Source organism: Nyctibius grandis, chromosome 9 (assembly GCF_013368605.1).
Source record: "Nyctibius grandis isolate bNycGra1 chromosome 9, bNycGra1.pri, whole genome shotgun sequence".
Taxonomy (NCBI): domain Eukaryota; kingdom Metazoa; phylum Chordata; class Aves; order Nyctibiiformes; family Nyctibiidae; genus Nyctibius; species Nyctibius grandis.
The window spans coordinates 1421356-1440419 of NC_090666.1; the positions used below are offsets into that span (position 1 = coordinate 1421356).

Here is a 19064-nt window from a genome sequence, read left to right on the forward strand (position 1 = left end):
TCCACCTCCACCTGCCCTGATAACCAAAGCAAGAAGACAGCTCATGCGCTGACAAGATTATCATCTAAACGAGCTAATAAATCAAACCTTAAAAACAACGTATGTCACCTCCTGGAAAACATTAAACACTCCCAAACGTGGGCAGAGCTTCCGCGCCGGCTGGTTACGTCACTACGGGCAAGTGCACAAGACTTGGGCTGATTTTCATGTGTTTTTGGCAAGAGTACTGACACAGTCCTCCTCAGATGGGAGCAAGAATAAGCGTGTTTGCTGTCGATCTGACTGAGAAAAACGAAGCAGAGACGTTTTTATCTATTGTCTGAATACAAAGCAGCATGTGGTAATACGCTAATGAGCTCTGATGATAATCATCTTACAATTTATATCGTTGTTTATTTTGAAGGAGCCAAGAGAAGGAACCATACCGTACGCTGACGAATGCCGTCAGGGCTCTGGTTAAGTCACTCGAGGGAGGCTGATTTATGCCACCGTCTTCGTACACACTGGCAAGATCTGTGTCCTGACAGCACAATGCTGAGACAGTCAGAAACGTGGCTAGTTCTGGGGTAGATGGCAAGGAAAAAAAGAGAAACGCTGACCCAAGAGTGTCACTGAGGCTGAGCCTCCTCTGCAAAAAGGATTTTTTTATGGAGGCAGAATAAACTGCATAAACCCCCAGTTACCTGTCTGGACGTGGGGATGGAGTGGAAGGGCTGAGCTGTCCTCTCGGAGCAGCCAAGTCATATAAAAACACCACAGATGGAGAAATTCAGCTTAGGTTGTGCAACTGGACCACCGAGCCCCAAGTCACCACAACATGTAGGTAGTCCTGAGCAGAGGTGTGGCCACATCCAACAATAATAAAATCGACCCCAGATATTTGATATTCAATGTGCGAGCACCCCTATCCCTGGTTCCAGCTCTGCTCTCCTGGAGGCCGAGCTCCCAGGGCAAAGCCATTACAGCAGGTAAACGAGCTCAGAACCAAGCCCTGGGTTTGCAGAGGAGGTTAGTGCGATTAAAGACACCGGATCCCTGACAGAGAAGCCCAGCATGACAGTGATTTACGGTCTCCAAGGCAACACGCGACACAAATTGCTTAATTCTGTTATGAAACCCCAAGGAAAAGCTGCAGCAGGGTCTGCGTGGGAACCACCAGCTCCCTCCTCCTCTGCTGCAGCTCTCCAAAAGTGAGAACTTCAGGGAGCCTGTGGGCACTCTAGCAATAGGCTGAAATGTAGCATATGCTTCGGTACCTGTATGTATGCTGACCAACTCCATCAGCCCACAGCCAAGGGAATTTTTCTGTTGTCAGCTTGCTTTGGTCCATGGATAGCTCTTCACATACAGCCTGCCAGAAGACACCAACCTCACCTGAGGCTGAGGAAGACTATCAGCCACCGAGGCTGCCAACTACTCCTACGGTTGCAATTAATAACTCTTCCTCTAGCCACAGCTCACTCGATTACGCCCTTTTACCCGGCCACTTTGCAAGCATTAGCAGCTCCATGCAATGCCTCCAGGGCTGAAACTCTCCAAGATCTCAACACTTCCCTCTCTGTTCCTCTTGCAGACTGCTGGCTGCAGCCACCCAACCACCACGACACACCCAGAGACGCTCGCCAGGTACCAAAATAGTTCAGCCTTCTGTGTTGCAGGCAATCCCTTGGACTGGGAGCTACTGAGAACTCTTGAAACACAGGACATGCCCTTTTAGGAGGCAGCTGCCTCCCTTGAGTCATGCTGATCAGGACCAAATGAACTTCAGGAATTTCTCCCTCAAGTAGGCATGACCATGTCCCAAACCTTCGAGCGCCAAAGGACCCGTAGGTGTATGAACAACCAATTATTATTAAATAAAGATGATTGATTAGCTCTTAGCCAGGTTTCCTCCACTCTGTCAGTCTTCCTGCCCAGTCAATGCCTCAAAAAGGACACAGCGAGCAAAAGCTGGACCACATGCAAGTCTTCAGTGGGAAGCCAGCATGGAAGAGATCCATCACGTGGGAAGCCAGAGCCTGAAGCCCTTTGTTGTTCTGGCATTAGGTTGCTCAAAACCCAAGTGAAATTTCAGCTCTCGGAGGTTTTCTAATAAGGAGGATCCTGCCAGGTGAGAGCGCTCTCAACTCCCATCAGCTTCCAGGAGATCTGATGGAGCCCAGCACCTGGCAAGACCTGCACAGGAAATTACAAGCATTTCCTTTTGCAGCAGTGATCAAAGCACTATCAGATTGCTACTGAAGAGGAGAGAAAAAAAAGTCATAAACCAACTGTTGTTTAAAAATAAAATCCTCAACCCAGCAATAAAGAGCTGCAACTGGTTGGGTTTTGAATTTGGGGGGACGTAGCTGTGGGTCCTGGAAGTGGCCTTGTGAATTCTCCTCCAGTGCAAAAAGATGCTGTATCCCGAGGGCTGCGCTCCCTAAACTCCTCCCTGGCTTCCTGTGCCGGCCAGACCTTCTCTTCAACCCAAGATTGCATTGCCTCCTCCACCACCCAGATGCTGCTCAGATTTACTGTAAGAGAAAGAAAACGCACCGGGGGAGTAATGAAGCACTTGAGATTAACACAAAAGGCAACTAAAGGGAGCAGCAGCCTGATGAATACCGGGTGGTTATTTCAGGAAACACAGAATTATAGTCTGAACAAATAATAACAATAAAAGCCACGTCACTGGAAATCGCTCAGGTGGTAGGCGGCCCCCCGGCTCCCCCCACTGCGACTCCTTCAGCGGTAAGGAGCCCTCGCTGTGGCACCGAGCAGCAGCTTTCCCGTGGCCAGGCTGGGCTCGGGGGCTCGCTCCTGTTTCCTTGGAAGCACGTGCTTGTCGGTGTCCCGATCTGTACGTAAACGCAGCACAGCGTGCGTCAAGCGTATCGACAAATGTCACCCGAAACGAACTCCGCTTCCCTCCCCATCTCCTCCTCCACCTCCCACAATGACTCCATTAATCTTCAGCCTGTTTCTCGCGGTGCTGTGGTGCCCTTTTCAAAATACGTAAGAAGATTCCTGTCAGAGGCTCTGACAAGCCAACAGTCGGATGCAGAAGCCAGATTATTATTATTTTTTTTTTAATTAAAAACAACACTTAAGTCAGATTTGGGTCATCTGTAGAGTTACAGCACTGCTGCTGCCAGTTTGGTCGGAGAATCCAGATGTGAGATCCATTCCTGTATCTCACAGACCCCACAGAATCAATCAGGTTGGAAGAGCCCTCTGGGATCATCAAGTACAACCATTGCCCCGACACCACCATGTCAACCAGACCATGGCACTAAGTGCCATGTCCAGGCTTTTCTTAAACCCCTCCAGAGATGGTGACTCCACCACCTCCCTGGGCAGCCCCTTCCAATGGCTAATGACCCTTGCTGAGAAGAAATGCTTCCTAATATCCAACCTGAACCTCCCCTGGTGAAGCTTGAGGCTGTGTCCTCTTGTCCTGTCGCTAGTTGCCTGGGAGGAGAGGCCGACTCCCACTCTGCTACAACCTCCATTGCCAGTTGAGGGGTGTCCACTGGAGGTTGATCCAAGCCTTTTGGCAGGGCGTGAAATGAGAGCGTCCCTGCACAGCAACTGGGGCCTGAGGAAGCGGATGGCTCAGCTACTTTTACTTCCATCTCTTCTTGTGTGTTTAATTCCACCATCCCTTTCCTTACTCATTTATTTCCAAAGCTCTTGGGAGACATCAGGGGATGACAGATTCGTGTATTACTCTTGAAAATTCTTCACTAGTGAGGCCAGGAATGCCTCTCCTATGTTATCATGGAACTGATGAAGCTGACCTAAACACACTGGAGCAAAAAAATCAGATAGCCAAGATGTTCCCCTGCCCTGCCCAGCCAGAGATAACACAACAAGAGCAAAATTTACAGTGGAGGAAGCAGCTTCAAATTCCAATAGCTGCCCTTCCTGCTCGCACAATCCCTGGAAATGGGCAGCTTCCCTCCTACACATCCCAGCCTGCTGACACACCAATAAAAAGACCCCAAAGCCACTGCCCTGGCTGGTTTTGCTGCTCTTACACTGCTCAGCGAGGTTTCCAAAGCAATAGCCCAGTGCTCGGTTTGCAGGCAGAGTCTCTGCTGCCTGCACATGGCCCTGCTGCTGGTGCCGCAGCCAGATGTGCGTGGCACAGCCAGATGTGCGTGGCACAGCCCTCCTGGCCTCGGCCAGCATCGCCTTGGGCAGGTGGAAGCGGTCCATGCGATGAATTCGTGTGCCGCAGCACGGAGCTGTGGAGGGGATCCCGAGCAGCACCAAGAGCTGCCCAGCATGGACTTACAAGGGCATGGAGTGACAGGACGAGGGGGAACGGTTTTAAACTGAAAGAGGGGAGATTTAGATTAGATATTAGGAAGAAATTCTTTGCTGTGAGGGTGGTGAGACCCTGGCCCAGGTTGCCCAGAGAAGCTGTGGCTGCCCCCTCCCTGGCAGTGTTCAAGGCCAGGTTGGATGGGGCTTGGAGCAACCTGGTCTGGTGGAAGGTGTCCCTGCCCGTGGCAGGGGGGTTGGAACTAGATGATCTTTAAGGTCCCTTCCAACCCAAACCAGTCTGTGATTCTATGACTATCCTCACGGCTCCACCCTGCTTTCCCCACCACGGCCCCGCACCCCCCTGCCAAAACAACCCACCCCTCCACCCAGCTCCTCGATGGCTGGTTGCGCTGTGGTCTTACGGACATGATGCCATGCACAGTGCAGGCACGCCCGAGCCGATGCACAGACTTCATGGCACCTACGGATGCTTTGGAGATGGTTTATGGATAGAAAGGGTACAGGGCCATCTCATTCCAGTCACCCTCCTGCAAATCAATCATTGCATTTGGCTCCAAGTTTGTCTTCCAGTCAGGCTCAATTCAGTATTTAATGCTTTTTACATCTCCAGTGTTGCTACCGGATGCCTTTCGGGATGTAAATGGCTTTTTAAAGAGTCCTTTCCCTCCTGGCAAACACACTTTGCATCTCTTTAGACAGCTGTAAGGAGCTGAAGGCTGTGAAGATCCCTGGTAACAGCATTTCCACGAGGGGATGGGTGAATCCTATCAAATCCCAGGCTGATGCTCCCTCTCTTGGGGCAGGTGGAGGAAGGTGAGAAGAGCAGGGATCTCCAGCCTATTTCCAAAACCTGTGCTCTACTGCAAATTTTCTCCAAAACAGGACTCAGGACTATATCCTTTCTAGGCAAAAAGACTATTGTCCATATCCTATGGATAAAAAAAACAGATCACCCATTCCCTCTCTGCATGGCAGAGTTCCCTGGAACTACCTGTGAGCTATGGGGCAGCACAGATGTTTCTGCAACACCTCTACACCCCAGGACACAAGGCAGGCTTGTAGGGCGCTCTGCCAATTTTCCTAGGCTCCTGGGACGAGGACAGTCCTCCTGGTTCCCCACAACCCATTTAATACTCATCGACAGGTACAGAAGAGCACTCACTTACAGGTACAGGAGTGCTAGTCTGTGACACTGGGGCTCTAGTAGAGCTTCACCAGCATGGACTTCAGAAGATGAAGAAACAGCCATCTCCCAGGTTCACATAAACACCATCTCCCAGGTTTACCCAAAGAGGCACTTGGCAGATTTTAGGTAAAATTTCATGACTCTCAATCCCAGAATCACGTAGAAGGCTATTTTCCAGGCATTTCCTGGGTCCATGTCGTTACTCTGTCACTTGGAAGACTCCAAGATCTCATCACTGGCCCAGGACCCATAACAGTCATTTTTTCCAGGCTCGTTACAGCGTCTGCCAAGAGCATGAGCCTCTTATTTACGTACGACACGCTGGGGATGCGACTCCGTACTTGGCAAATCCAATGGGCTTGTCTGAAAGAGGAGTGCGGGCACAGCTCGGGGCTGGGAACCAGGGTGAGGAGCGGGATGGGGGGGCTGCATGGCCCCTTCCTCTGCCTCTACGAAGCCACAGCGTCCCCACAAACCCGGCTGAGGACAGGGTGCACGTACACCGCCAGCATCCCAGCCACGTGCCTGGCCAGCCCCAGCGCCTCTTCTCAGCCCTTCTCTTTGGCAACCTCCTCGGCCGTCAGCTCCCTCCCTGCTGTCCTCCTCCTGCTCCCTGCCAGCCCGGGCAAGCCTTCCCAGTGGCCAACGCACATCTTGATGTTCAGACCAGCAGGCAACTGGCCAAACCACCCTTGAGGAACAGAGTTTACCCATGCATGACTCAAGTCCTCCCTCCTATCGAGTGCATTCACCCTGCCAGCACCAGAGAGAAGCATCCTGCAAGGACACCCCTTTGGAAAAGATGTACCGAGGTCCCAGCCGGTGCTGCTCAGTACCTGTTGGACGCTCAAGTTTCTTCTCAGGTGTCATGAGTGGATGATTCCATATATCTGAGAGCAGCAGCCGAAAATCAACACATCTTTGAAAACACCCTACAGGTCAGTTGACCCAACTTCCGACCCCTGTGGCCACCCCCTACTTTCGGCACAGACCCACACCAGGATACCCTAAGCCTGTTCCTTCTATGCTCAGTCTAAACAGAATCACAGAATCACTCAGGTTGGAAGAGCCCTCTGGGATCATCGAGTCCAACCATTGCCCTGACACCACCATGGCAACTAGACCATGGCACTAAGTGCCATGTCCAGTCTTTTTTTAAACCCCTCCAGAGATGGTGACACCACCACCTCCCTGGGCAGCCCATTCCAATATCTAATAACCCTTTCTGAGAAGAAAAGGGTTTGTTTCAAACCTGCCTCAGCTTCTAAGTCATTCAACTTGCAGCAGTGTGGGAGGGTATATATATACATTCATTAACACTTTCATTATGCCTCATGGCTTGGCAGGTGGTGCCGCATTATGGATTCAAACAGTGCCAGCACGCGAGTCTCCAGCACTTGGCTGGATTAGCACGTTATGGGAATTCACACCTCAAAAGTGTTCTGCACTCTCGTGAATCACAGAATCACAGAATGTCAGGGATTGGAAGGGACCTCAAAAGATCATCTAGTCCAATCCCCCTGCCGGAGCAGGATCACCCAGATCATGTCACACAGGAACGCGTCCAGGCGGGTTTTGAATGTCTCCAGAGAAGGAGACTCCACCACCTCTCTGGGCAGCCTGTGCCAGTGTTCGGTCACCCTCACCGTAAAGAAGTTTTTCCTCATATTTATGTGGAACCTCCTGTGTTCCAGCTTGCACCCATTGCCCCTTGTCCTGTCAAGGGATGTCACCGAGAAGAGCCTGGCTCCATCCTCGTGACACTTGCCCTTTACATATTTATAAACATTAATGAGGTGAAGCACCTCCGATGAACGAGGCAACATCAGGGCTCCAACCACCACTACCTCTGTGCAACCACATCAGAAATTCACTCACACCTTCGGGAAAAGATAAACCCTCTCAAAAATCAATTGCCATTTGGGGGAGGGAAGGGTGCAGAAAGAAAAGAAAAAGCAACAGCAAAGTCTCTCTGCAGTTAAAGGAAAAGGGAGAGGCATAATCTCCGCTGCCATCGCCACGAAGCGTCTTTCACACACAGCAAACAATAACATCTTCTGGTTTTGCCCTATAAACTGATTCTCACGTGGGAGAAACACTCCACACATGGTTATACCCATTTCAGAAGTCAGCCTTGAAGGTGCTCAGCCTCCCAGCGCCCCACGCCGAAGATGATGCCTCCTGTCTAACCATCGGGCTGGCACTAACACGTCTCCAGAGAGTGTGCAGTCAGGTTCCCTGAGGGGGTGCTGTCCCGGAGGGGTGAGGAGATGTGCTGGGCTACACCCGACCCACCGAGGACCTCCCTCCCCATGGCAGCTCAGACAGCAAACATGGCACTCAGTATTGGAGAAGGGCTGGATAAGGACCTTTGATGGGACAAGAGGATAAAACACCAGTTAAACACCAATAGCACCACACTGCTCATCATTTACTGGGGCTGGACACACTTAGTTTACCTTAAATGTGAGTGGTACTACGTGCAGTTGTACCTGCAGTGGTACAGTGCTGGCTCCCACAAGCGTCGAGGACTTCTGCTTTACCTGGGCAATGGGAAGGGTCATTTCACAGGTAAGATCACACAGGAACTGAACAAAGCAAAGCAACTGGACAAAGTTTCCGAGTCTGGACTCTCGAGGTCAAATCAAGAGCTACTTTCAAAGAAGAATCCCTGGTCCTTGAGGTCCTTGAGTAGCTCTTCCAGAGCATCGTTTTAGTTCACTCTGCTCTCCTGGGTGAATAGGTTTCCTTGCTCAGATACTCTCACAGTTTTGACCCCCTGCAGATCTTGGCTGAGAATTTTCACAGAAACATTTAGGTTCTGCTGTCAGAGCCCAGGAAAAATACATTTTTTTTTCCATCCACTACACAGCTGTGAAGTACAGCTATCCTGCTGCAAAGTCACAATGGAGTCAAGACATCAAGGTCTTGTCTCAAATAGTGGGATGCAGCGTTGTGTTGCTCTGACCTTCTAGTAGGTCTCATATGCCATTCCTGTGCCTGTATACTGCCATTATTTTTAAACACCAAGCAAAGTTACTCTTGGCAACTCAGGTACATCTCTCATTTGCATCAATTTTTACACACCAGACTCACAGAAAGAGGAAGAAATTTGGATTTGGCCCTTCTTTGAACTGCTGGGTTCTCCCTAAAGGACATTCACTCCATGTTGGGGTCTTTTCCATACGCTTCAGCACATTCAAGGACACTGCAAAAATAAAATCTGAACTGAAAGACGACTGTAGATAGATACACTTATGTTTTACCTTGACCTTTTGAGCTGGGATTGTTTACCCTGATGGTGTCTTGACATGTTTCTGCATATAAAAATCTCTCTAGTAAAAGCACAGATAGAGCCAGCACGGATTGCAGCCACTTGAAAAAAAAATAAATAAAGCCCCAAAGCATTAAGGGCTGGTAAGGGACAAGATTACTTTCATCCTGCCACAGCATGTTTCAATTTAACCACTGCATCCCTCAGCACTTTTGGTTCATATCCTTTTACCACACAGAGACACAAGTTGGGTGTACGCCCAGCCTTAGGAAGGGGAAATGGTATTTTGGGTCACCAGCTCCACCCACCGTGTCCACCCACCCCTCCGCTCGACAAGGCTTTTGAAGCGCACCGGTCTCAAACGGGAGCCAGAGCACGTTAGCCTGGGGTCAGGAGGGTTTGGGGAGCCAGAGCGCTCCTGAGCTTGGCAGGCATTTTGGGAGCTTGTTGGGGCCAAGTGGCTTTGTCAGCAAGTCCCTCACCTCCCCCTGCCCCCAAGGACGCCCTGCCCAGGGCTGCCTGCCCCTCTGCCCCCATCACGGCCGCTAGCAGGCACTTCCTCACCTTCCCCAGCTCCTCATTCACTGCCTTAAAGGTGGCAGACCTCCACCCACCGCTCCAGTTCAGCAACCCTTTGGCGTAGACAACTCCTCTTTGTCCCTTCCCTCCTCTTGGCTAGACCCATCCACCTCTTTGCGAGCCTTCCCAAGCCCATGGAAACCCCAACTAATGTTATTTTCCTCTATTTTTTTTTTTCCCCAAAACAGATAAGGCAATCTGATCTCCAAACCAGAGAACTGCTCCCAGTGTTTTGCGCAGCAAAAGGATTTATTCTTACGCTGCACAAACAGATGCTTCACCACCAGATACACCTGAAAACACGATTTTTCTGCTTTGCTTCCACAACCTAACATTTATTCCCGTATTCTTGTGAGGCTGGTGTGTAAACAATGGGGAGTGACTTGCTGTGCTCAGGAGACCTTAGAAAAAGAGTTGTATTTCTCTGCCCTCCCGGATCCTGGAAGTTGTCCTCCTGAGGTTCAAATAGTTTCTGAAGCTCCTAATTTCAAAATCCAAGGAATAAAAAGGGGTTGCTGGAGATCTTTACCAACAGAAAAGTAGACTGAAACTGTTCTGTTCTTTAATAATTCAAATCCCAGATGCCTAATTAAAGAGACTTGCCACATTGCAAAAGGAATACGAAATTATGTATCCCCTTAGCTAACTTTGCTGATTAACATGGAAGACCTTCCACGCTCCGCAGGCCTTCAGTCCAAGACAAAGATGGACTTAATACTCCACAGGTAAATCTCACGTAACAAACCACTCGCAGCTCGCAGGACAGGGGTGATGCAGCATCTCATCAGCATCTCTGTGCCGCACGAAGCCATTCTGCAGAAGGCACAGAGGAAACGCTGCTCAGCAGAGCATTTTAACAGAGCTTTTCAGACCAGACCCAACCTCAAGAAAAGCACATGGGCCGCTCAGCTCTTCATGCTTGCTGTTTTGCCTCTTTGCAGATTAAATTTAAAAGCATCCACAGCATACAGAGGAAACAGAGAAGTCTCTCTCCCAGAGCTCTGCCCTTGAGCTACAAAATATTATCTGAGGAAAAAGCTGCAAGTACTCATTGAAGTCCACCTCATTGCTACGGCTCATCATAACCTTCAGACTTTTAATCCAGGGTTACGATCCTTCACCAGCTACCACCAAGGTCTCTTCAGGTGGAAGCAAAGCAGAAGGTACACAGGATGGGCTCAGGTGATACCTGCCTCGTTCTCCAAGGAGGGTTATGTCAGGTGTAGACTTGTGGCTAGGCAGGTACCTACGCTACTCAGAGCCATGGTGGCAATACTTGATGTTGCACTGTTGTTTCACAAAAACAATTCAAAAGAGCTTGGGATTTTGCCAGAGCACGAGGGCATGTCTCCTCCTCCTCTGAAGTTAGCTAGGGACTCTTGTCCCCACCAAATGCCAGCAGGCATCAAACCAACCTCCAGTCTGCAGCTCAGCAGCAAGCACTCCTGAGCTGAAGGGAATCCTTTGGTCATCTCCCCCTTCCCAGTTCATCACCCAACAGCACCAGCTCTGTGGAAGCCCTTCATGACTCTTTCTGGGATTGAGTGCTGGGTACCAAATAACTTCTTCCCAAAGAGTCCTACTTTACAGACAGATATTCCCCACCCTGCAAGTCTTGTACTTACACTGGTGGCACTAATACTTCCACACCAAGTATTACACAAGACATCGGCTACGTATTTTCTGAAGATCACAATCTCTACTTAGTTGCCAGCTGTCTATGCAGACCACTCAAGAGCTCTTTGGGTATGCTAAGTACAGATGACAGACCCGATATGGATGTGTCTGAAAGATTAAATTCCATCTGCATCTTGTTACTTTTTGTCATTTCATACCTTTTTGGAGTCTTTCTGTGTCCCAGCAACCAACTGGTAAAGAGCTTGTATCACAGGCTCACAAACTTAAGAGAAAAAAATCCTCTAAATGCTTTTTTTTTTGGAGTGACCGGGTACCTGGAGACAAGCTATGGTGGATGTTTTAGTAGCCCTTTAAGTGGGAGGGTCAGTTCAGGGAAAAATGGATGGGATTCCCACTGCACCAATGTCCATTAACATCTTTTTAAATTGGGTTGGGTGAGTCTTTGTTGTAGCTATTGTGTATCAGACTCACCATTAGGCTTTGTGCTTCCAGCAACGCAAATAACAGATTCCCTATTCAAAAGCATTTCAACCCCTCTTACATTTGCAAGATGAGAATGTATTTGTTGCCACAAACCAGAACCAGCCTTACCCTAGTACAGTCTTTTCTGTTTTCCAGTCTACCCCTCAAAAATGTATCACAGGAAGCCTAAACATGCTCATTTTCATCGTGCTGCCTGGGTTTGCTCACAGCGAGTCCATCTCCATCCTCTGCTCTTGGCCCACCCAGTCCCAGTCCTTCCTCTCCCTGTGACCGGAGCTGAGCCACGCTGGCCAGCAAACACTTGGAAAGCTGAATTCACTGGCACTCTCAAAGAACACCATTGCATTAAGGAACTTTTAAATAAAACAAGCAGTTTTAGTTTGATCTGTAAATCCTCTAGACGCTTCGCAAGAGCGTTACTCAACTCCCGCTGCCTTCAGCCTCACAAGAGGTAGACATAAATACCGAGCATTAGCATAGCTCCCCATGACTCATTTTTTCTCCTTTTTAAATATAGTACCCTATAAACGTGGATACATTCAGAGAAATAAAACTCATATTGTTACTGTTCACCATGCAACCAAAACAACAAAAAAATTTCCTTCTGCTGGCTTTGCAACAGCTTCCTCCCCCCAAATCAAAACACTGGTGCCCCTCACAAGGCTGGGACGGAGCGAAGGCGGCTCTCCTCCATCAGGGAGCCCAGGCTCTTCCTCCTTCCACCACCAGGCTCGAGCTTTGCCCCTTGGAAAAGCCAAACCCCACCTCGACTAGCTAAGGAAGTGCTCTGAGCTGCCTCATGGAGGCAGAAGGAAGCTCGTGGGAAGGAGGAACTGAGGAGGAACCTGATAGGAAGAGCATGGACTAGAGCTCAGTGGCTTTCATGGGAACTGAGGCCCAGTTTCAGCACCCTCCTGCCTGTCCCACTTCAGACTTTCCTCTGTGATCCTGGGTGCTGTGTTTAGTGTTACTGAATATTCCAGTTCCCCAGCTGTAGGAGTGAGATAAACAGTAGGTCCCTATCTCACAGGTACGTTAAAAAAATAAATAGATTTTGCATTACAAGTGTTCCAGGAATGCTTTAAAAATTGCACAAGGACCAAGACTAATCCATCACTGCTCAAAAAGAAACCTAAGACTGATAGCAAATTAAAGTCTTACCTACACAAACTCAAATGCTAGAGCATGCAAGATTGTTTTCTTAGTTTATCTGTTTCTGCTGATAACCACGTTTGCCCTGGTGACTCGAACTGTTCCAGTCACAAGTTGTTTGAATTCAGTGCACCAAACTGTGTCTGGAGAAAGGCACGTTCTGCTCTGTCTACAGTGATGGCCGAGACATCAGTCATCCTCCCAGCTCTCCTAAAGACGTAGCTGAAATCCATCCTGCTGTCAGGTGACTGAAGAACAGACATTTTTACATCTTGGACCTCTCTAGTAAGATTGCCCATGAGGATCTATTTTCCACAGTATCTTTCTAATTCTTTCTTCAACCTCTTTATTTAATATCTGAAATGAGTGGAGTGGCAGAGCTGCCACGCTCGTCCTAGAAACTGTCATTTTAAAGACGAGGCAACAGAAGCCTTTTCTTAAGGCTTCCAGGAGTACATGTGGCTTAAAAAGCTGATTTCTGATTAAAATAATGACTAAGACTCTTAGGAATCCAACTCCCAAAGTCACACAGGTAGTTTTGAATATGTTACCCTTTTAAAGTAATTATTGCCACCAAAGTTCCTGTCAAAAGCTGATGAGCGTTACTAATATATGCCGATGAGTGAGCCTGTAAGTGAAAGACCTTCTTGCTTTATTTACACTCCAGTAAATCAGAAAGCACACTAAGACTTATTTTCACATACAAGAGTAACAGACCTGACCCCAGGAGACACTTGGCGAGGTTAAGCCACAGCCCAGGGAGCAGGTTTATTGTAAGTTTTCACCAGAGATGATGGAACCTTGGAGCAGCTGTTTGGTCTTCAGCGGACTAACACCAGTCACTACATAACCCAGTGGTCTGGCCCACCACGTTTGATGATTACAAGTCACCATTCAGATGCAAAATAGTCCCCAGAAAGTCCTCAGTGACACTCGTCTCTAGACCAAGAACTAAGCAGATGCAGTCAGGACTTGGCAATAACCCAACACAGAATGAGCAGAGATCAGCAAACCAGTTGGGGGCATCTCCCCCACCCTTGGGAAAATACACAGATTTTCCCCTCCATGAAACAAAGCGCTCACTTTAGGTAGGTTTAGCAAGTTAATACAGGAATAAGAACTGTTGTATGCTCAAAAGAGAGGCTTTGTGTGAAACTATGTGGAATTTGCAGCAACAAAGAAGGCTTAGACAGGGGAGGGCAGAGAGGGATGAAGAAAGAACAAACCATTTTTACCATTCTGCATGAAGCTATGTATTTGGTACAACACTCTTTCCAGAAGCAGACCTTTGGAAAGAGAAGGTATGGCAGGGAAGGCAGGCATTACGTTATCTGGGAGAAGGTGAAGGGGTGCAGCACGCTTTCTGAATTGCTCTATAGTAGTAGTAGAAGAAAGTACAAAAAAGTAGTTCAAAATTTTAATCTCAAGCCCATCAATGGCAAATGTTGAGGCAAACAAGATTTAGCCAAAAATTAATTAAAAAAAAAACAAACCCCAAGCTCATTTGTGGAAGCACTGGGCAATTCTGCTGGTCAGAACAGAAGCAGGAGGAAGGGCAATGCAATCCCAGAGTATCTCAGTTACAGGGATCTGTAAGAGCTGGTAACATTAGCCTCCCCTCCCAAAGGCAGTCTGTGGCAGAGAAGGTACCTGGAAGCAGGTTTCCCATCTCCTCAGCTAGCTCCAGCCATTGGACTGCTCCCTCTGATGAAACCCGTGTGTCTGCGCAGCACTAACCACCACTTACTGAAGAGCTAGTGGCTGAAGCAGTAAAATTAGCAGGAGAGTCAGTAATAAGTGCTCTAACTACAGCAAACTACTTAAAAACACCGTTAACATCCCCCAACCCTGCCCCCAGCTCTTCCTTCAATCAGTATTTCAAGAGTCGTATTTTTGTATAATTATTTCATCATCTAAGAACAGGTGGCCAGTTTGCCATATCTCTGTGCAAGATTTCCACACGTACTACTCCTCCGCTGACATTTTCTCATACATACGTGCACGCACACACCAGCAACTGCTCCACTACGTTCTCAAACGGAGAATAAAAGAGTCGTAAACCTCAACAAAAATGAGTACGCCAAGAAATTCAGCATCTGAAGTTACAGCTGTTCATTTCTCCTCTCTGTTCAGACAGAGCCAGTCGTGGCTTATTGCAGGTGTTACTCAAGTTGATGGACTTGCTCTAGATTTACATTGGATACAAACACTCAGGATGTGACCCACTGGAGCCCTGGACCTTTGTTTCCCCATAGAGAAAAATACAGCCAGTGATTCAAGTAGAACAGGGAGGCTGCAGTCCCCTCCTCATTAAGTATCTTCTGTCAAGTCCCTCTGTAGGCAACAAGAGGAGAAAGAAGCCTCCAAGGAGTGGGCTAACGTTCCTCCCATCTGCCAGTCCCACGCTCATTCTGTTTTCACTTGGACCAAATCCTCCCAAGCCCTTCTGCTTTATATTTCATCAAACTTGGGTGCCTCAGACACCAAGAATAATATCGTTGATCTTTGGAAGGTCACTTCCAAGGCACGTTTCCGTATCTCTTAACACCACCTCCCTTCCTCAGTCCTGTCTTGGAAGCCTGAAAATGAATTCCATATTTTCCTTATTGAATCTGTCCCCTCAACCTTGATCTACTTACTTATGACAGCAAAAGCTTATGTGAACACCACCACCACGCAAAACCACTCCCCTCTTCGTTCCTGCAGATTCCTGTTAATATTCTCCATCTCCAGAGTCTGGAGTACCCTCTGCGCTGAGGGCTGCACGCTCCCACGCTGAGGTGCAATCCCTCCTCCCTCCACCTCTGCAGGTAAGAGAGGTAAATGGATGCACAGTCACGGAGAAGTTACAACGCTGAGGCAAGGGCAGGTCCCCACACCACACCACAGCCCCCCACGCAGGCTGAGCGAGGAGCCACCGGGAGCCACAGCACGGCCGGAGCAGTGCAAAGCAAACAAACCAGGCAAAACCAGATTAAGACTGGTCCACTTGAAGGTCTGGAGCCTAAAACTTTCATAGGGCAGACTGATTCATCCTAATGAATTGACTTGTCTGGACCCAGCAGGTCAGCAGGGATGCCCAGCTTGGCAACTGCAGGAGGTAGGTAGAGGCTCTTGGCTTGAATCCAGCCACAAAAAATATTTCACACCCAAAGAGGGAAGATAAAAAGGAAAGGGCAGAAATGAAGGAAGCTAAACAGCCTTCCTCAAGGAGCCCTCCAGAATTAAGAGCAGAAGGAAGCAGAGTTTCTGCCCTGATGGTCTCAACAGCAAAACACCCCCGGCAGCACGCGGTACGAGCTCAGGGGCCATGCAGGTCTGAGCTACAGGACGCTGTTTGTGTCTGCAGTTAAAGAGGAGCTCTGAGGAACCACAGCACGATGTCAACGATAATGATTCATCACATTCGTTTTCCTATATTCACTTGTCCTTACATTGCCCTCATGTACTACTTTGCCAACGACAACACCAGCTCACGTACAGAGCTCATCCTCCTCCTTCCAGTCCCCAAATGCCATGTCTTCCCCAGTGCCAAAAAACGTGTGAGGAGAAGGAAAGAAGTCCTCTCTAACCACCAGATGATACAGTTTTATTCCTCCCTTTTGTCAGCCTCAGTCCCAGATTAAGAAAAAAAAAAACACCCAACACAACACATATCAAAAACTCCTCCCATGAAGAAGGCAAGCTTTGTTTCTGTCATTCTTAGTTCCTCTGCAAAAAATTTTGAGCTTGTGAAAACACCCAGCAAAAACTTCAATAAATAGAAACTGCCTTCCACATCATTTCTGCAAACAGATGCTGGGCCAGCTCTGACCCTGGTGCAGCTGCTCTGGTTCAGGCATCACGCTGGTGGGGTGTTTGGCTCTCTGCAATCAGGGCTACATACTCTATCGTATGGGATATCTCCTGGAATGGAGCAGTAAAATCAAAAGGAGTCAAACAGATTGATGCAGAACTGTAATAGGAAGAAAACCTATTTTTCTGTATGCGCTATTATTTTTAAAGAGATGCTGTCAGCTTTGTATTTTCAGACTCAAGTACATAGAAACAAATCCTATCTCTATTAGGCAGTCCAAAGCTATGCTACCAAGAGGGGCTGTTTTTTTTTTTAAAGCTATTACTTCATAATTTCCTTGCCGCACCCTTATTCTCTCTCTTATCTTCTCCTAGTTTTCCTTAAATTAACAGATCCCATTTTTGCAATGCCCCCAACGGATTCAGAGCAACAGATGAGCACCTTTCATGACCCATGCAGCCTTCGGCCTTTGAAATGCATCTCTCTCGTGCAGAAAGGGCCTGAGCTAACCGAATAATTTCACAGTGAATATTCAGGAAGCACATCTATAGCCAGGTATGACTACCAAGTCGGTGCCCTTGTTCTTAGTACCAACTCTTGTACGAACAACAGTTTCCAGGTAAGACATAAATAGAAGGTTTCCAGTCAACAGCATCCCTTTAAGCCTGCCACCAAGATCTGAACTTAGACGACTTCAGATACCCGAGGAGTTGGCGGCTTAGATTTAAATGCTTTTTGTAACATTAGGCGACTAATGTAGAAAAGTGCCAGCTGATGCATGCAGAAGGGCTGCAGCTACCTGGGCTGGGGCAGAGCCTCCCACAGGGGTCAGGGCTCCACTCTAACAAAACCCCAACCTCTCCCCCGAACCGCCACGGTGTGAAGTCCCAATTTGTTGCACAAAGTGATCAGTTCGACGGGGAGGGTCACCAGAGCAGCCAAGCGCAGGATGCTGAGACTGGTCCACCCAGGGGCTAACTCGTAACTCGCTCCTCAACTTGCGGCCAGCGTGGCTTTAGCTTCGTTTCTCTGTCTGGGAAGCAGGGTTTTCTAAACACTGTTTCTAGAGCTCTCGAGTCATTTAAAAAGGAAAAAAAACCCAAAAAACAGTTGCAAGTTTTCCTTCTAATCCCCAGCAAACCCAAGAGCTGAAAAGTCCTCGTCCTTCAGCTGCAGTTCAGCTTGTTTTCTCAAAGCAGAGAAAAAGTAAAACCAGGAAAAAAAGTACCTCCTCTCCTTGTTACTTTGTAATTAAAGGGAGCATCGATATCTTCTTTCTAGAGTCTAGCAAATAACTGAAAGCACCTAAATCTGGAAGCTTTCACCAAGTATTTAGGAGTCCAAGAGCAGTTTTAAGGCAAGATAAATCTCACAACACACAGATGAGAGCACGGAGGCGGTAGGAAAGTAAAAGATTCGCGTGGCTCTGAATGCCAGACACAAAAATCCAACTTCTAAAGACCTTCCGTGACACGGTGTCACTCGGAGCGACCCCCTCTCCCCTCAGGGACCCGCCGCGGTCCCACCATGGCCGTGCACAGCCTATTCCCGAGCGCTCAGCGGGGCAGGGAGGGCCCCCCCCCTCCCCGCGCACCGTGCCACAAAGCCACCGTACCGTCCCGAGCCCGGCGTCCGGCGTTGCTGAGAGCGGCGGCTCCGCGGCGACAGCCCGCCCTTGCCGACAGCGAGCTCCGGCCGGGGAAGGCGGCGGTGCCCGGGGAGCGCTGCTCCTGGCGGGGGCGGCGGGGGGCTCATGCCAGAGCGGGGCACCCCATCGCGGCAGCGATCGCTGCGGGCGGAGGAGAGGAGTCGGCCCCGCCGCCGTTACCGTCACGGGGATCCCGCCCCGCCCTGTCACGCGTGGGGCGCCCCGGCCCCGCGCGGCGCCATCCCGCAGCCCCGCGCTGCGCGGGGGGAGCAGCCGAAGCACCGCCGGTTGCTCGCTGTGGGCTTTCCCCCCCCTCCCTTACACCAAAAGCACCGCCCACCCCCGTGCCCGGAGCCCCGCTCACCCGGCCTGGGGCGGGGAGGGGGGCCGCGCCCTCAGCGCCCGCCCATGCCCGGGCAGCGCCGCCGGCTCCCGCCCCGGCGGCCGCGGCCGGGCAGCCCGCACCCGGCCATCCCTTATATCGCAGCGGCGGCTGCTATAAATAGCCGGGCCCCGCCGCCGGGGGCCGGGCCGGGTGCCGCCGGAGGGGGGTTTCTCGGCGGCGGCCGGGCCCCGCCGTGACCCGCGGCTCGCTGACGGCGGCCTGCTCCTCACTTTGGACTCCGGCGGGCGCGGGGCGGTGGCGCCGCCGCTCCCGAGGGGGCTCTGGGGCCCGCCGACCCCCGGCGCGGCGATGGGCCCGTCCGCCGCCGCGTTAAGGTGGACCGCGGCGGCACTTTAAGCCTCCCCGGCGGCCGCTGCCTCGGCTCTCGCCCCCCCGGCAGCCCGGGCCCCGGGAGGTGAGGAGGAGGACAGCGAACACCCGCTTCTCTGCGCACACTGTGCCGTGAAAACCCGGCTGCTACGTGCACACACCCCCCCCCATATATATAATATATTCACACTAAACACAAGGAAACCTCATCCACTTTCATCGCAATAACAGAATTTGTGTCCGACGCACCAGGGCTCGTCCCAGAGGAGGCCTCAGGGAACACACGGGCAGCGGTTGCTTTTCCTCCCTCTCCTTTGT

At 50.0% G+C, this 19064-nt stretch overlaps 1 protein-coding gene across 4 annotated transcripts in view; it reads right to left on the minus strand.

Moving 5' to 3' along the window:
• MRAS (muscle RAS oncogene homolog) overlaps positions 1 to 18478 on the minus strand; it is a 43041-nt gene extending 24563 nt beyond the window's left edge. For 2 of the 4 annotated variants that reach the window (XM_068407295.1, XM_068407292.1), the window contains exon 1: positions 18396 to 18478. The gene's annotated coding sequence lies outside the window, so the exon portion shown is untranslated. Of the gene's footprint in view, positions 1 to 17998; positions 18359 to 18395 lie in introns of those variants that run through there. The other 2 variants (XM_068407294.1, XM_068407293.1) reach the window with 1 other exon arrangement.
• Positions 18479 to 19064: the final 586 nt, after the last annotated feature.